The sequence below is a fragment of the Pseudophryne corroboree genome, unplaced genomic scaffold (assembly GCF_028390025.1).
Source record: "Pseudophryne corroboree isolate aPseCor3 unplaced genomic scaffold, aPseCor3.hap2 scaffold_1454, whole genome shotgun sequence".
Classification (NCBI taxonomy): domain Eukaryota; kingdom Metazoa; phylum Chordata; class Amphibia; order Anura; family Myobatrachidae; genus Pseudophryne; species Pseudophryne corroboree.
Window position 1 is genome coordinate 87,501 of NW_026968083.1, and position 19,750 is coordinate 107,250.

Genomic DNA, 19,750 nt, shown 5'->3' on the forward strand with positions numbered 1-19,750 from the left:
AGGTGGTGAGTGAATGTTTTTATGGTGACAGGTTGTGGATGTTATTGTCAATTTACAAAGGTAAGAAAAAAAAAAAAAAAAAAAAGCTCCTGAGGTAAGAGGAGAGTAGATAATTGAGGGGGCAGTGTGTACAGGGAGGCGGGTTGCAGGGAGTGTGAAAGATGTAATTGCTTTGGAGAAAATACCATGTAGTGAAATGAAATTTTTTTTTTTTTTTTTAGGTATATGGTGTGTTTGATCTAAAACTAAAGATTCTTAGACAGAGTAATGAAGTGCAATTGTTAAAGTTAAATGTTCAGCTGTTCCTTCATGGAACGAACAGTGTTACGAGCAATTTGTGTATGGCAAAACACATTGACCAGCACATTTGACCCAAAATTTGTATTGCACTCATCCTTTTAATGGTGAGATAAGCCTCGAGTGTGACGCACATAGCTAACTACTATGCTAATGACAGTCTTAAATTAAAGAAAAAATTTAAACAAAATAAACACAGGACCTCACGATAACAGGAAGTTTTAGGCATACCGTTCATCACAAAATTTAATATCCAATATAAGCAAAAGGAAAGAGTAAACATTGGGGAATTTTATTATACCATTTGATCATACAAGACTATGGACGCTTCCTAAGCCCTCACTGACTTGCATCCCATGGTCACGGAATGCGTTTAGTTCATACAGGACATGGCCAATTAAGGGATTCCTGCTTACAGTCAGTTAACGCCTGTTATTGACTACACCCACTGCACTGTGGACAAGTATAAAGCTGCCACCACCAGACTCCTCAATCCCATGGCATCTGCAACCACGGTTCTGCTCTGTATGCATCAACACGCTTACCACACCTGTGTGGCATTAACTGATTTTCACTTATTCTAGTTATCTAGGTTGTTCTAAGCTGGGTACACACTAAGTGCTTGACCAGGCCTCTGACCAGTAGCTGATGGAAGGTGGAACTTAGAAACACTAGGGTTACCCTGGACAGCTGGAGAATGGGGCTACATTTCAGGTATCCCTGCTGGTCGCAAGATGAAGAGGTCATCTTGAGGCAAAAGAGGTTTATTTGCTCAAAAGTCTGAAGACTTTTCCCTACTGCTAGGGGCAACAGCATACAAGAAGAGGTTGATGGATAGAAAACAGTTGTGGATAGAAAACAGAGTTGTGGTAAATGGAGTGCATTCACAGGAGGGAAATGTTACCAGTGGAGTACCCCAGGGATCTGTACTTGGACCAGTGCTTTTTAATATCTTTACTGGTGACATTGCAAATGGCATTAAAGTGAAAGAGTGCCTTTTTGCAGATGACACAAAGGTATGCAACAGGGTAGACACACCAGGTGGGGTAAAACAAATGATTGAGGATCTAGGTAGACTAGAGGAATGGTCAAGAGTCTGGCAATTACAGTTTAATGCCAAAAAATGCAAAATCATGCACTTGGGTCTCAAAAATCCTAAAGCTAAATATAGTATTAATGGCACTATACTGGAGAATACTGAGGAGGAAAGGGATCTAGGAGTCACTATTTTAGATGACTTAAAGGCAGGTAAGCAATGTAACAAGGCAATGAGGAAGGCTAGTCAAATGCTTGGCTGCATTGGGAGAGGAATCAGCAGCAGAAAGAAGTAATAATGCCACTGTATAGATCATTGGTACGGCCTCATCTAGAATACTGTATTCAGTTCTGGAGGCCATGGGGTATATGCAATTGCGGTCGAATTCCCGAAATTGTCGAAAAACTGGACTTTTCCGCCTAAAAAAAAAAACAGAACAAAAAACAAAAAAACAGACAATGCAATTCAGTACTTTCCGTCAAAAAAAACGGACTTTCAAAATTCGACTTTGAAATTCGACATTTGTCAAATTCGACTTTTCTGCAATGGTACAAATGCGGCAATTCGACAAAAGTATATTCAATTGAAGTTTGGAAATTCGACAGTGCTTTTAGACAGTAAATTCGTCATTTTCAATCTGCCACACTTTGGTAGGTGAATCTAATAAAAAAAAAAAAAAAATTTAAAACATGTTTTTTTTGGTGTTTTTTTTTTATTGGTAATAGCATATCTATTTATATTAGAAGGGATTAGGTACTTGGTTTGTGTTTTTGGGAGGCACAAGTATTATTTATATATTTTTAAATTTTTTTTTTTTTTTTTTTTTTTTTTTTTAGATGGAATGGTAAAATCCCAGAAAAAAATGGCATGGGGTCCCCCATCCAAAGCATAACCAGCCTCGGGCTCTTCGAGCCGGTCCTGGTTCTAAAAATCCGGGGGGGGAAATGGACAGGGGATCCCCCGTATTTTTAAAACCAGCACCGGGCTCTGCGCCTGGTGCAAAAAATATGGGGGACAAAAAGAGTAGGGGTCCCCCGTATTTTTTACACCAGCATCGGGCTCCACTAGCTGGACAGATAATGCCACAGCCGGGGGTCACTTTTATACAGCGCCCTGCGGCCGTAGCATTAAATATCCAACTAGTCACCCCTGGCCGGGGTACCCTGGGGGAGTGGGGACCCCTTCAATCAAGGGGTCCCCCCCAGCCACCCAAGGGCGAAGCCCGAGGCTGTTGTTCACCCCATCCAAGGGCTGCGGATGGGGGGTTGATAGCCTTGAGAAAATGACAAGAATATTTACTACTACTACCACTACCACCACCACCACCACCAAGCCACCCCCGCAAGCTGGTACTTGGAGACCCACAAGTACCAGCATGCGGGAGAAAAACGGGCCCGCTGGTACCTGTAGTAGTACTACTGGAAAAAAAAATACCCAAATAAAAACAGGAGACACACACCTTGAGAGTAAAACTTTATTGCACACCTGCCGACACACACATACTTACCTATGTTGACCCGCCGACTACCACGTCTCCTGATCAGACAATCCGGGGTACCTGTGAATAAAATTATACTCGCCTCTATCCAGTGTCCAGATATAAATCCTCGTACTTGGCAAAACAAATAAACGCACACCCGGACCAGCGGACTGAAAGGGGTCCCATGTTTACACATGAGACCCCTTTCCCCGAATGCAGAGACCCCCCCCCCCCCGTGACTGCTGTCACAGAAAGGTCTCTTAAGCCAATCAGCGAGCGCAACATCCTGGCACTCTGCTGATTGGCTGCACGTCTGAGCTGTCAGACAGCGGTTCGCAAAGCCTCTCCATTATACTCAATGTGGGAACTTTGCGTCAGCGGTGAGGTCACCCGCGGTCAGCGGCTGACCGCGGGTAACCCCACCGCTGACGGCAAAGTTCCCACCATTGAAAGTAATGGAGAGGCTTTGCGATGCGCTGTCTGAGGTCACACGCGCATACAGCCAATCAGGTGAGTGCAACGAAGTAGCGCTTCCTGATTGGCTGAAGGGACCTCTGTGACAGGAGTCACGTGGTGTCCCGGCATTCGGGGAAAGGGGTCCCATGTGAAAACATGGGACCCCTTTCAGTCAGCTGGTCCGGGTGTGCGTTTATTTGTTTTGCCAAGTACGAGGATTTATATCTGGACACTGGATTGAGGCGAGTATAATTTGTATCACAGGTACCCTGGATCGTCGGATCAGGAGACGTGGCAGTCGGCGGGTCAACATAGGTAAGTATGTGTGTGTCGGCAGGTGTGCAATAAAGTTTTACTCTCAAGGTGTGTGTCTCCTGTTTTTATTTGGGTATTTTATTTCCAGTAGTACTACAGGTACCAGCGGGCCCGTTTTTCTCCCGCATGCTGGTACTTGTGGTTCTCCAAGTACCAGCTTGTGGGGGAGGCTTGCTGGGACTTGTAGTACTACTGGAAAAAATAATATTCTTTATATTTTCTCAAGGTTATCAGCCTCCCACCCGCAGCCCTTGGATGGGGGGGGGGACAGCCTCGGGCTTCACCCCTGGCCCTTGGGTGACTGGGGGGGGGACCCCTTGATTGAAGGGGTCCCCACTCCCCCAGGGTACCCCGGCCAGGGGTGACTAGTTGGATATTTAATGCCACGGCCGCAGGGCGCTGTATAAAAGTGACCCCCGGCTGTGGCATTATCTGTCCAGCTAGTGGAGCCCGATGCTGGTGTAAAAAATACGGGGGACCCCTACTCTTTGTCCCCCGTATTTTTTGCACCAGCACCAGGCGCAGAGCCCGGTGCTGGTTTTAAAAATACGGGGGATCCCTTGTCCATTTTTTCCCCAGATTTTTAGAACCAGGACCAGCTCGAAGAGCCCGAGGCTGGTTATGCTTTGGAGGGGGGACCCCACGCCATTTTTTTCCCATGTTTTTTCCCGTTTTTAAAAAAACGGAACAAAATCCGTCAAATTGGCCGTTTTTCGTCAACGGGACTGTCGAATCCGTTTTTTATTGCATATGGTCAATTTCGGCACCCACTTGCCGAAATTAGACTGTCTAATTGAAAAACGGCCGAAAAATTGCCACGATTCACCGCTAATTGCATATACCCCCATATCTTCAAAAGGATATTAATACATTAGAAACTGTACAAAAGGAGGGCAACTAAAATGGTGCATGGCCTACATCACAAAACATACCCAGAAAGACTAAGAAATCTCAATATGTATAGTTTGGAACAGAGAAGGGAAAGGGGAGACATGATAGAAACTTTCAAATATATATATATATATATATATATATATATATATATATATATATATATATATATATATATATATATATATATATATATATATATATATATATATATATATAAAGGGTTTTACCAAAGTCCAGGAGGGAAACATTCTCCAAATGAAGAGAAGCAATAGGACACGAGGACATGCACTGAGGCTTGAGAGGGGGAGGTTCAGGGGAAATTTGCGGAAAAATTATTTCACAGAAAGGGTAGTGGACAAGTGGAATAGCCTCCCATCAGAGGTGGTAGAGGCTAAGACAGTAGAGCAATTTAAACATGCATGGGATAGACATAAGGATATCCTTACAAAGAAATAAGGATCAAATAAGGTTAGAGATAAAAATAATGTAAAAAAAAAAAAAAAAAAAAAAAAAAAAGGGGGGGGCAGACTAGATGGGCCAAGTGGTTCTTATCTGCCGTCAAATTCTGTGTTTCTATGTTTCCAGCAGAATGAAGATGGTATATTACACACAAGGCTCACAGACCTTTTTATACAGTAAGAACACACTGCATCTCAGGGGCAAGCCCTCTGTCTTTTCCATCCAGTCAGGATAGCTTGCAAAATATAAATGAGTTACATTTTAAAAAGGAAATAACTGCAGGAATCAATTTCCTCCTCCTTATCACACAGACAAAGTTTGGTGTGATTTAAACTGTGTCACCCCCGAGGTCTGACTGACCAGTGAAAAACTCAGGCATAGGGCTGACTGGAACATGAATCTGGGTGCTTGAATAAAGATCTCGTACATAAACCAGGATATGGTATTACTTGAGCGTAGGCCCAAAGGTGTGACCAGAATGGAGGAGAATGAGAAAAAACACGTTTTTTTATTCAGCATGCAAGATGGTACAGATGGCAGCACATGGTAGTAGACTTGATAATCAGCGTCAGATAATGCAGTAACATAGGCACAAGGGCAATGCTGTAGTAGATGTAACATCAATGGCAAGATGTAATATCAGATGCAGTGTGAACCACTGATGAAGTCCCAATATAAATAAGCACAAGGTTACTGACCACTGGAGATAGGTGGGATACCGATAATACCGGATATCGGTGGTGGAGCACTGATGTAGAAGGAGATCAATGGGCGGAACACTGATGAGCCAGGCACAGCTACAAGCTGAATGGAATCTCCTGGAACAAGGCAACCTGGAAACAGCTACCAGCAACCACCCCATACAGGGTATGACAATCAGAGCACTGACCATTAGGCAGTCCTTACCCAGCATTCTTATAGGAGCCAGTGTGCAGGGATTGGCTGGGATGATCATGTGGTGCAGGGAAGCTCAGACAGTCACATGATTGGCTGCGCTGCAGTCTGGTGATCAGGACATGTCAGATCAGTACTTCAGGCTTAGGCTCAGATGTGGATTGAGGCCTAGGAGGCCCAAACACCAGGAAGCAGACATTATGCTGAGAGAGCTGATTGAGGAAAACCTGGACTGTGTCCTTCAGTCCTGCTGCTGCTGCTCTAAACCTGGGCTATCCTGATATTCCACATTCCCCTCATGCGGACACTGCCGCCCTGCCACAGCACACATCTACTTATTTCTATGTATAGGTGAGATATAATAAATGCTGTAATACGTCCTGGGTCCTTCAGTCCTGCTGCTGCTCTAAACCTGGGCTATCCTGATATTCCACATTCCCCTCATGCGGACACTGCCGTCCCTGCCACAGCACACATCTACTTATTACTATGTATAGGTGAGATATAATAAATGCTGTAATACGTCCTGGGTCCTTCAGTCCTGCTGCTGCTGCTGCTGCTCTAAACCTGGGCTATCCTGATATACCACATTCCGCTCATGCGGACACTGCCGCCCTGCCACAGCACACATCTACTTATTACTATGCATAGGTGAGATATAATAAATGCTGTAATACGTCCTGGGTCCTTCAGTCCTGCTGCTGCTGCTGCTGCTCTAAACCTGGGCTATCCTGATATTCCACATTCCCCTCATGCGGACACTGCCGCCCTGCCACAGCACACATCTACTTATTACTATGTATAGGTGAGATATAATAAATGCTGTAATACGTCCTGGGTCCTTCAGTCCTGCTGCTGCTGCTGCTGCTCTAAACCTGGGCTATCCTGATATTCCACATTCCCCTCATGCGGACACTGCCGTCCCTGCCACAGCACACATCTACTTATTACTATGTATAGGTGAGATATAATAAATGCTGTAATACGTCCTGGGTCCTTCAGTCCTGCTGCTGCTGCTCTAAACCTGGGCTATCCTGATATTCCACATTCCCCTCATGCGGACACTGCCGCCCTGCCACAGCACACATCTACTTATTACTATGTATAGGTGAGATATAATAAATGCTGTAATACGTCCTGGGTCCTTCAGTCCTGCTGCTGCTCTAAACCTGGGCTATCCTGATATTCCACATTCCCCTCATGCGGACACTGCCGCCCTGCCACAGCACACATCTACTTATTACTATGTATAGGTGAGATATAATAAATGCTGTAATACGTCCTGGGTCCTTCAGTCCTGCTGCTGCTCTAAACCTGGGCTATCCTGATATTCCACATTCACCTCATGCGGACACTGCCGCCCTGCCACAGCACACATCTACTTATTACTATGTATAGGTGAGATATAATAAATGCTGTAATACGTCCTGGGTCCTTCAGTCCTGCTGCTGGTCTAAACCTGGGCTATCCTGATATTCCACATTCCCCTCATGCGGACACTGCCGCCCTGCCACAGCACACATCTACTTATTACTATGTATAGGTGAGATATAATAAATGCTGTAATACGTCCTGGGTCCTTCAGTCCTGCTGCTGCTCTAAACCTGGGCTATCCTGATATTCCACATTCCGCTCATGCGGACACTGCCGCCCTGCCACAGCACACATCTACTTATTACTATGTATAGGTGAGATATAATAAATGCTGTAATACGTCCTGGGTCCTTCAGTCCTGCTGCTGCTGCTGCTGCTCTAAACCTGGGCTATCCTGATATACCACATTCCCCTCATGCGGACACTGCCGCCCTGCCACAGCACACATCTACTTATTACTATGTATAGGTGAGATATAATAAATGCTGCAATACGTCCTGGGTCCTTCAGTCCTGCTGCTGCTGCTGCTGCTGCTCTAAACCTGGGCTATCCTGATATTCCACATTCCCCTCATGCGGACACTGCCGCCCTGCCACAGCACACATCTACTTATTACTATGTATAGGTGAGATATAATAAATGCTGTAATACGTCCTGGGTCCTTCAGTCCTGCTGCTGCTGCTCTAAACCTGGGCTATCCTGATATACCACATTCCCCTCATGCAGACACTGCCGTCCCTGCCACAGCACACATCTACTTATTACTATGTATAGGTGAGATATAATAAATGCTGATATACGTCCTGGGTCCTTCAGTCCTGCTGCTGCTGCTGCTCTAAACCTGGGCTATCCTGATATTCCACATTCCCCTCATGCGGACACTGCCGCCCTGCCACAGCACACATCTACTTATTACTATGTATAGGTGAGATATAATAAATGCTGTAATACGTCCTGGGTCCTTCAGTCCTGCTGCTGCTGCTGCTCTAAACCTGGGCTATCCTGATATACCACATTCCCCTCATGCGGACACTGCCGCCCTGCCACAGCACACATCTACTTATTACTATGTATAGGTGAGATATAATAAATGCTGTAATACGTCCTGGGTCCTTCAGTCCTGCTGCTGCTGCTGCTCTAAACCTGGGCTATCCTGATATTCCACATTCCCCTCATGCGGACACTGCCGCCCTGCCACAGCACACATCTACTTATTACTATGTATAGGTGAGATATAATAAATGCTGTAATACGTCCTGGGTCCTTCAGTCCTGCTGCTGCTGCTGCTCTAAACCTGGGCTATCCTGATATACCACATTCCCCTCATGCGGACACTGCCGCCCTGCCACAGCACACATCTACTTATTACTATGTATAGGTGAGATATAATAAATGCTGTAATACGTCCTGGGTCCTTCAGTCCTGCTGCTGCTGCTCTAAACCTGGGCTATCCTGATATTCCACATTCCCCTCATGCGGACACTGCCGCCCTGCCACAGCACACATCTACTTATTACTATGTATAGGTGAGATATAATAAATGCTGTAATACGTCCTGGGTCCTTCAGTCCTGCTGCTGCTGCTGCTGCTGCTCTAAACCTGGGCTATCCTGATATTCCACATTCCCCTCATGCGGACACTGCCGCCCTGCCACAGCACACATCTACTTATTACTATGTATAGGTGAGATATAATAAATGCTGTAATACGTCCTGGGTCCTTCAGTCCTGCTGCTGCTGCTCTAAACCTGGGCTATCCTGATATACCACATTCCCCTCATGCAGACACTGCCGTCCCTGCCACAGCACACATCTACTTATTACTATGTATAGGTGAGATATAATAAATGCTGATATACGTCCTGGGTCCTTCAGTCCTGCTGCTGCTGCTGCTCTAAACCTGGGCTATCCTGATATTCCACATTCCCCTCATGCGGACACTGCCGCCCTGCCACAGCACACATCTACTTATTACTATGTATAGGTGAGATATAATAAATGCTGTAATACGTCCTGGGTCCTTCAGTCCTGCTGCTGCTGCTGCTCTAAACCTGGGCTATCCTGATATACCACATTCCCCTCATGCGGACACTGCCGCCCTGCCACAGCACACATCTACTTATTACTATGTATAGGTGAGATATAATAAATGCTGTAATACGTCCTGGGTCCTTCAGTCCTGCTGCTGCTGCTCTAAACCTGGGCTATCCTGATATTCCACATTCCCCTCATGCGGACACTGCCGCCCTGCCACAGCACACATCTACTTATTACTATGTATAGGTGAGATATAATAAATGCTGTAATACGTCCTGGGTCCTTCAGTCCTGCTGCTGCTGCTCTAAACCTGGGCTATCCTGATATACCACATTCCCCTCATGCAGACACTGCCGTCCCTGCCACAGCACACATCTACTTATTACTATGTATAGGTGAGATATAATAAATGCTGATATACGTCCTGGGTCCTTCAGTCCTGCTGCTGCTGCTGCTCTAAACCTGGGCTATCCTGATATTCCACATTCCCCTCATGCGGACACTGCCGCCCTGCCACAGCACACATCTACTTATTACTATGTATAGGTGAGATATAATAAATGCTGTAATACGTCCTGGGTCCTTCAGTCCTGCTGCTGCTGCTCTAAACCTGGGCTATCCTGATATACCACATTCCCCTCATGCGGACACTGCCGCCCTGCCACAGCACACATCTACTTATTACTATGTATAGGTGAGATATAATAAATGCTGTAATACGTCCTGGGTCCTTCAGTCCTGCTGCTGCTGCTCTAAACCTGGGCTATCCTGATATTCCACATTCCCCTCATGCGGACACTGCCGCCCTGCCACAGCACACATCTACTTATTACTATGTATAGGTGAGATATAATAAATGCTGTAATACATCCTGGGTCCTTCAGTCCTGCTGCTGCTCTAAACCTGGGCTATCCTGATATTCCACATTCCCCTCATGCAGACACTGCCGTCCCTGCCACAGCACACATCTACTTATTACTATGTATAGGTGAGATATAATAAATGCTGATATACGTCCTGGGTCCTTCAGTCCTGCTGCTGCTGCTGCTCTAAACCTGGGACATCCTGATATTCCACATTCCCCTCATGCGGACACTGCCGCCCTGCCACAGCACACATCTACTTATTACTATGTATAGGTGAGATATAATAAATGCTGTAATACGTCCTGGGTCCTTCAGTCCTGCTGCTGCTGCTGCTCTAAACCTGGGCTATCCTGATATACCACATTCCCCTCATGCGGACACTGCCGCCCTGCCACAGCACACATCTACTTATTACTATGTATAGGTGAGATATAATAAATGCTGTAATACGTCCTGGGTCCTTCAGTCCTGCTGCTGCTCTAAACCTGGGCTATCCTGATATACCACATTCCCCTCATGCGGACACTGCCGCCTTGCCACAGCACACATCTACTTATTACTATGTATAGGTGAGATATAATAAATGCTGTAATACGTCCTGGGTCCTTCAGTCCTGCTGCTGCTGCTCTAAACCTGTGCTATCCTGATATACCACATTCCCCTCATGCGGACACTGCCGTCCCTGCCACAGCACACATCTACTTATTACTATGTATAGGTGAGATATAATAAATGCTGTAATACGTCCTGGGTCCTTCAGTCCTGCTGCTGCTGCTCTAAACCTGGGCTATCCTGATATACCACATTCCCCTCATGCGGACACTGCCGCCCTGCCACAGCACACATCTACTTATTACTATGTATAGGTGAGATATAATAAATGCTGTAATACGTCCTGGGTCCTTCAGTCCTGCTGCTGCTGCTCTAAACCTGGGCTATCCTGATATTCCACATTCCCCTCATGCGGACACTGCCGTCCCTGCCACAGCACACATCTACTTATTACTATGTATAGGTGAAATATAATAAATGCTGTAATACGTCCTGGGTCCTTCAGTCCTGCTGCTGCTGCTGCTGCTCTAAACCTGGGCTATCCTGATATTCCACATTCCCCTCATGCGGACACTGCCGCCCTGCCACAGCACACATCTACTTATTACTATGTATAGGTGAGATATAATAAATGCTGTAATACGTCCTGGGTCCTTCTGTCCTGCTGCTGCTGCTGCTGCTCTAAACCTGGGCTATCCTGATATTCCACATTCCCCTCATGCGGACACTGCCGTCCCTGCCACAGCACACATCTACTTATTACTATGTATAGGTGAGATATAATAAATGCTGTAATACGTCCTGGGTCCTTCAGTCCTGCTGCTGCTGCTCTAAACCTGGGCTATCCTGATATTCTACATTCCCCTCATGCGGACACTGCCGCCCTGCCACAGCACACATCTACTTATTACTATGTATAGGTGAGATATAATAAATGCTGCAATACGTCCTGGGTCCTTCAGTCCTGCTGCTGCTGCTGCTGCTCTAAACCTGGGCTATCCTGATATTCCACATTCCCCTCATGCGGACACTGCCGCCCTGCCACAGCACACATCTACTTATTACTATGTATAGGTGAGATATAATAAATGCTGTAATACGTCCTGGGTCCTTCAGTCCTGCTGCTGCTCTAAACCTGGGCTATCCTGATATACCACATTCCCCTCATGCGGACACTGCCGCCCTGCCACAGCACACATCTACTTATTACTATGTATAGGTGAGATATAATAAATGCTGTAATACGTCCTGGGTCCTTCAGTCCTGCTGCTGCTGCTCTAAACATGGGCTATCCTGATATTCCACATTCCCCTCATGCGGACACTGCCGCCCTGCCACAGCACACATCTACTTATTACTATGTATAGGTGAGATATAATAAATGCTGTAATACGTCCTGGGTCCTTCAGTCCTGCTGCTGCTGCTCTAAACCTGGGCTATCCTGATATTCCACATTCACCTCATGCGGACACTGCCGCCCTGCCACAGCACACATCTACTTATTACTATGTATAGGTGAGATATAATAAATGCTGTAACACGTCCTGGGTCCTTCAGTCCTGCTGCTGCTGCTGCTCTAAACCTGGGCTATCCTGATATTCCACATTCCCCTCATGCGGACACTGCCGCCCTGCCACAGCACACATCTACTTATTACTATGTATAGGTGAGATATAATAAATGCTGTAATACGTCCTGGGTCCTTCAGTCCTGCTGCTGCTGCTGCTCTAAACCTGGGCTATCCTGATATTCCACATTCCGCTCATGCGGACACTGCCGCCCTGCCACAGCACACATCTACTTATTACTATGTATAGGTGAGATATAATAAATGCTGTAATACGTCCTGGGTCCTTCAGTCCTGCTGCTGCTGCTGCTCTAAACCTGGGCTATCCTGATATTCCACATTCCGCTCATGCGGACACTGCCGCCCTGCCACAGCACACATCTACTTATTACTATGTATAGGTGAGATATAATAAATGCTGTAATACGTCCTGGGTCCTTCAGTCCTGCTGCTGCTGCTGCACTAAACCTGGGCTATTCTGATATTCCACATTCCCCTCATGCGGACACTGCCGCCCTGCCACAGCACACATCTACTTATTACTATGTATAGGTGATATATAATAAATGCTGCAATACGTCCTGGGTCCTTCAGTCCTGCTGCTGCTCTAAACCTGGGCTATCCTGATATTCCACATTCCCCTCATGCAGACACTGCCGTCCTGCCACAGCACACATCTACTTATTACTATGTATAGGTGAGATATAATAAATGCTGTAATACGTCCTGGTTCCTTCAGTCCTGCTGCTGCTGCTCTAAACCTGGGCTATCCTGATATTCTACATTCCCCTCATGTGGACACTGCCGCCCTGCCACAGCACACATCTACTTATTACTATGTATAGGTGAGATATAATAAATGCTGTAATACGTCCTGGGTCCTTCAGTCCTGCTGCTGCTCTAAACCTGGGCTATCCTGATATACCACATTCCCCTCATGCGGACACTGCCGCCCTGCCACAGCACACATCTACTTATTACTATGTATAGGTGAGATATAATAAATGCTGTAATACGTCCTGGGTCCTTCAGTCCTGCTGCTGCTGCTGCTGCTCTAAACCTGGGCTATCCTGATATACCACATTCCGCTCATGCGGACACTGCCGCCCTGCCACAGCACACATCTACTTATTACTATGTATAGGTGAGATATAATAAATGCTGTAATACGTCCTGGGTCCTTCAGTCCTGCTGCTGCTCTAAACCTGGGCTATCCTGATATTCCACATTCCCCTCATGCGGACACTGCCGCCCTGCCACAGCACACATCTACTTATTACTATGTATAGGTGAGATATAATAAATGCTGTAATACGTCCTGGGTCCTTCAGTCCTGCTGCTGCTGCTGCTCTAAACCTGGGCTATCCTGATATTCCACATTCCCCTCATGCGGACACTGCCGCCCTGCCACAGCACACATCTACTTATTACTATGTATAGGTGAGATATAATAAATGCTGTAATACGTCCTGGGTCCTTCAGTCCTGCTGCTGCTGCTCTAAACCTGGGCTATCCTGATATACCACATTCCCCTCATGCGGACACTGCCGCCCTGCCACAGCACACATCTACTTATTACTATGTATAGGTGAGATATAATAAATGCTGTAATACGTCCTGGGTCCTTCAGTCCTGCTGCTGCTCTAAACCTGGGCTATCCTGATATACCACATTCCGCTCATGCGGACACTGCCGCCCTGCCACAGCACACATCTACTTATTACTATGTATAGGTGAGATATAATAAATGCTGTAATACGTCCTGGGTCCTTCAGTCCTGCTGCTGCTCTAAACCTGGGCTATCCTGATATTCCACATTCCCCTCATGCGGACACTGCCGCCCTGCCACAGCACACATCTACTTATTACTATGTATAGGTGAGATATAATAAATGCTGTAATACGTCCTGGGTCCTTCAGTCCTGCTGCTGCTGCTGCTCTAAACCTGGGCTATCCTGATGTTCTACATTCCCCTCATGCGGACACTGCCGCCCTGCCACAGCACACATCTACTTATTACTATGTATAGGTGAGATATAATAAATGCTGTAATACGTCCTGGGTCCTTCAGTCCTGCTGCTGCTGCTCTAAACCTGGGCTATCCTGATATACCACATTCCGCTCATGCGGACACTGCCGCCCTGCCACAGCACACATCTACTTATTACTATGTATAGGTGAGATATAATAAATGCTGTAATACGTCCTGGGTCCTTCAGTCCTGCTGCTGCTGCTCTAAACCTGGGCTATCCTGATATACCACATTCCGCTCATGCGGACACTGCCGCCCTGCCACAGCACACATCTACTTATTACTATGTATAGGTGAGATATAATAAATGCTGTAATACGTCCTGGGTCCTTCAGTTATGCTGCTGCTGCTCTAAACCTGGGCTATCCTGATATTCCACATTCCCCTCATGCGGACACTGCCGTCCTGCCACAGCACACATCTACTTATTACTATGTATAGGTGAGATATAATAAATGCTGCAATACGTCCTGGGTCCTTCAGTCCTGCTGCTGCTCAAAACCTGGGCTATCCTGATATTCCACATTCCCCTCATGCGGACACTGCCGTCCTGCCACAGCACACATCTACTTATTACTATGTATAGGTGATATATAATAAATGCTGCAATACGTCCTGGGTCCTTCAGTCCTGCTGCTGCTCTAAACCTGGGCTATCCTGATATTCCACATTCCCCTCATGCAGACACTGCCGTCCTGCCACAGCACACATCTACTTATTACTATGTATAGGTGAGATATAATAAATGCTGTAATACGTCCTGGGTCCTTCAGTCCTGCTGCTGCTGCTGCTGCTCTAAACCTGGGCTATCCTGATATTCCACATTCCCCTCATGCGGACACTGCCGCCCTGCCACAGCACACATCTACTTATTACTATGTATAGGTGATATATAATAAATGCTGCAATACGTCCTGGGTCCTTCAGTCCTGCTGCTGCTCTAAACCTGGGCTATCCTGATATTCCACATTCCCCTCATGCGGACACTGCCGTCCTGCCACAGCACACATCTACTTATTACTATGTATAGGTGAGATATAATAAATGCTGTAATACGTCCTGGGTCCTTCAGTCCTGCTGCTGCTGCTCTAAACCTGGGCTATCCGGATATTCCACATTCCCCTCATGCGGACACTGCCGTCCTGCCACAGCACACATCTACTTATTACTATGTATAGGTGATATATAATAAATGCTGCAATACGTCCTGGGTCCTTCAGTCCTGCTGCTGCTCTAAACCTGGGCTATCCTGATATTCCACATTCCCCTCATGCAGACACTGCCGTCCTGCCACAGCACACATCTACTTATTACTATGTATAGGTGAGATATAATAAATGCTGTAATACGTCCTGGGTCCTTCAGTCCTGCTGCTGCTGCTGCTGCTCTAAACCTGGGCTATCCTGATATTCCACATTCCCCTCATGCGGACACTGCCGCCCTGCCACAGCACACATCTACTTATTACTATGTATAGGTGATATATAATAAATGCTGCAATACGTCCTGGGTCCTTCAGTCCTGCTGCTGCTCTAAACCTGGGCTATCCTGATATTCCACATTCCCCTCATGCGGACACTGCCGTCCTGCCACAGCACACATCTACTTATTACTATGTATAGGTGAGATATAATAAATGCTGTAATACGTCCTGGGTCCTTCAGTCCTGCTGCTGCTGCTCTAAACCTGGGCTATCCTGATATTCCACATTCCCCTCATGCGGACACTGCCGCCCTGCCACAGCACACATCTACTTATTACTATGTATAGGTGAGATATAATAAATGCTGTAATACGTCCTGGGTCCTTCAGTCCTGCTGCTGCTCTAAACCTGGGCTATCCTGATATTCCACATTCCCCTCATGCGGACACTGCCGTCCTGCCACAGCACACATCTACTTATTACTATGTATAGGTGAGATATAATAAATGCTGCAATACGTCCTGGGTCCTTCAGTCCTGCTGCTGCTCTAAACCTGGGCTATCCTGATATTCCACATTCCCCTCATGCGGACACTGCCGTCCTGCCACAGCACACATCTACTTATTACTATGTATAGGTGAGATATAATAAATGCTGTAATACGTCCTGGGTCCTTCAGTCCTGCTGCTGCTGCTGCTGCTCTAAACCTGGGCTATCCTGATATTCCACATTCCCCTCATGCGGACACTGCCGCCCTGCCACAGCACACATCTACTTATTACTATGTATAGGTGATATATAATAAATGCTGCAATACGTCCTGGGTCCTTCAGTCCTGCTGCTGCTCTAAACCTGGGCTATCCTGATATTCCACATTCCCCTCATGCGGACACTGCCGTCCTGCCACAGCACACATCTACTTATTACTATGTATAGGTGAGATATAATAAATGCTGTAATACGTCCTGGGTCCTTCAGTCCTGCTGCTGCTGCTGCTCTAAACCTGGGCTATCCTGATATTCCACATTCCCCTCATGCGGACACTGCCGCCCTGCCACAGCACACATCTACTTATTACTATGTATAGGTGAGATATAATAAATGCTGTAATACGTCCTGGGTCCTTCAGTCCTGCTGCTGCTCTAAACCTGGGCTATCCTGATATACCACATTCCCCTCATGCGGACACTGCCGTCCTGCCACAGCACACATCTACTTATTACTATGTATAGGTGAGATATAATAAATGCTGTAATACGTCCTGGGTCCTTCAGTCCTGCTGCTGCTGCTCTAAACCTGGGCTATCCTGATATTCCACATTCCCCTCATGCGGACACTGCCGCCCTGCCACAGCACACATCTACTTATTACTATGTATAGGTGAGATATAATAAATGCTGTAATACGTCCTGGGTCCTTCAGTCCTGCTGCTGCTGCTCTAAACCTGGGCTATCCTGATATTCCACATTCCCCTCATGCGGACACTGCCGCCCTGCCACAGCACACATCTACTTATTACTATGTATAGGTGAGATATAATAAATGCTGTAATACGTCCTGGGTCCTTCAGTCCTGCTGCTGCTGCTCTAAACCTGGGCAATCCTGATATTCCACATTCCCCTCATGCGGACACTGCCGCCCTGCCACAGCACACATCTACTTATTACTATGTATAGGTGAGATATAATAAATGCTGTAATACGTCCTGGCTCCTTCAGTCCTGCTGCTGCTGCTCTAAACCTGGGCTATCCTGATATTCCACATTCACCTCATGCGGACACTGCCGTCCTGCCACAGCACACATCTACTTATTACTATGTATAGGTGAGATATAATAAATGCTGTAATACGTCCTGGGTCCTTCAGTCCTGCTGCTGCTCTAAACCTGGGCTATCCTGATATACCACATTCCCCTCATGCGGACACTGCCGTCCTGCCACAGCACACATCTACTTATTACTATGTATAGGTGAGATATAATAAATGCTGTAATACGTCCTGGGTCCTTCAGTCCTGCTGCTGCTGCTCTAAACCTGGGCTATCCTGATATTCCACATTCCCCTCATGCGGACACTGCCGCCCTGCCACAGCACACATCTACTTATTACTATGTATAGGTGAGATATAATAAATGCTGTAATACGTCCTGGGTCCTTCAGTCCTGCTGCTGCTGCTGCTCTAAACCTGGGCTATCCTGATATACCACATTCCCCTCATGCGGACACTGCCGTCCTGCCACAGCACACATCTACTTATTACTATGTATAGGTGAGATATAATAAATGCTGTAATACGTCCTGGGTCCTTCAGTCCTGCTGCTGCTGCTCTAAACCTGGGCTATCCTGATATTCCACATTCCCCTCATGCGGACACTGCCGCCCTGCCACAGCACACATCTACTTATTACTATAATAAATGCTGCATTACGTCCTGGGTTTTATTACCTTGAATATTTCTTATATATACATTTCATGCTGTTATCTATGTGGAAATACACATGGGTGTAAACAATAACGTTATGGAGACTGAAAGGCAGAATTTATCTCAATATTGGTTAAACAATTCTACTAATATTATTTCTGTGAATATTACTTGTGTCACAGGCACTTACCTCGTGCGCCAGATCCAGAAAGAAGGTGGGAAGTATCACCTGGAGTTGGCGTTTATCTGGAATAGGACTGTGGGGAAGATGGAAGGGGCAGTGGAACCTCATCTCCAACTTCATGACCTTTCTGACTTTAGGACACGGTAAAGCACATGTAGTATAAAGCCAGATAATAGAATTGTGTCTTCTTACGACCATAGGTTATTTTTATTCTGTAAAATGTAAATACCCCTAAGTCTCTATCTGATGATTACTTTTCAAAGCTACCCTTCTACAAAGGATAATTTTCTTTCTCTCTGGAGGGAAAACAATATGGCTGCCACACTCAGCTTGTGGTGGGAATGAGGGGCCGGCTATCACCGTGCATACAGCAGACGTAAAGCAGAGTACTGCACATATCTGCCATATACATGGTTCTAGCACTTATGCCGAGTCTGGACAGGTGGAACAGGGCAGAGGCCTAATGTTGTCCGAGTATAATCAGGGCATGTTGCACAATTGTAATCAGAAGCGGTCTGGAACACTGGGGTTTACGTGTCTGAGAAAGCTGTTTCATATGCAGGCGGTCAGGTGCGGGTGTAAATACAGGAGGAGGAGGTAGATGTCTGCAAGGTGTAAACCCTTCTGGGTCTCTAGGGCAATAAAAAGCCTAGTTCTGGAAAAAATATGGATACTGTGTGTTCCCCATATGTAAGATCAGCCCAGTAACTGGGCGCAAGTGCACACTGTGCCCACCCATCCCTACAGCAGTGCCCAGTGCCGTAACTACACATTTTAGCGCTGTGTGCAAGAAACAACATGCCCCCCCCATATGTAAAATAGGGCCAGTGCGCACGGTGGCGAGAAACAAACATATAGGGCCATGGCTTCATGGGGAAGGGGAGTGGCCACAAAATAATACCAATTCATATTACGCTGTACAGTAGTCTCCATTATTCAAATGACACTGCACAGTGGCGCCACTTACACACATTACACCAGGTAGAGCCCCTGTCACACATTATGCCAGATAGAGCCCCTTTTACACATTACGCCAGGTAGAACCCCTTTTACACATTGCGGCAGGTAGAGCCCCTGTCACACATTACGCAGGTAGAGCCCCTGTCACACATTATGCCAGGTAGAGCCCCTGTCACACATTATGCCAGGTAGAGCCCCTGTCACACATTATGCCAGGTAGAGCCCCCTTTTACACATTATGCCAGGTAGAGCCCCTGTCACACATTACGCAGGTAGAGCCCCTGTCACACATTATGTCAGGTAGAGTCGCCTTTTACACATTATGCCAGGTAGAGCCCCTGTCACACATTATGCAGGTAGAGCCCCTGTCACACATTATGCCAGGTAGAGCCCCTGTCACACATTATGCCAGGTAGAGCCCCTGTCACACATTATGCCAGGTAGAGCCCCCTTTTACACATTATGCCAGGTAGAGCCCCTGTCACCCATTACGCAGGTAGAGCC

At 46.5% G+C, this 19,750-nt stretch overlaps 1 long non-coding RNA gene across 1 annotated transcript in view; it reads left to right on the forward strand.

Moving 5' to 3' along the window:
- Positions 1-18,423, forward strand: part of LOC134997684 (uncharacterized) — a 33,584-nt gene extending 15,161 nt beyond the window's left edge. Inside the window, exon 3 of the long non-coding RNA XR_010200081.1 lies at positions 18,285-18,423. This is a non-coding gene — a long non-coding RNA (uncharacterized LOC134997684). The remainder of the gene's footprint in view (positions 1-18,284) is intronic.
- Positions 18,424-19,750: the final 1,327 nt, after the last annotated feature.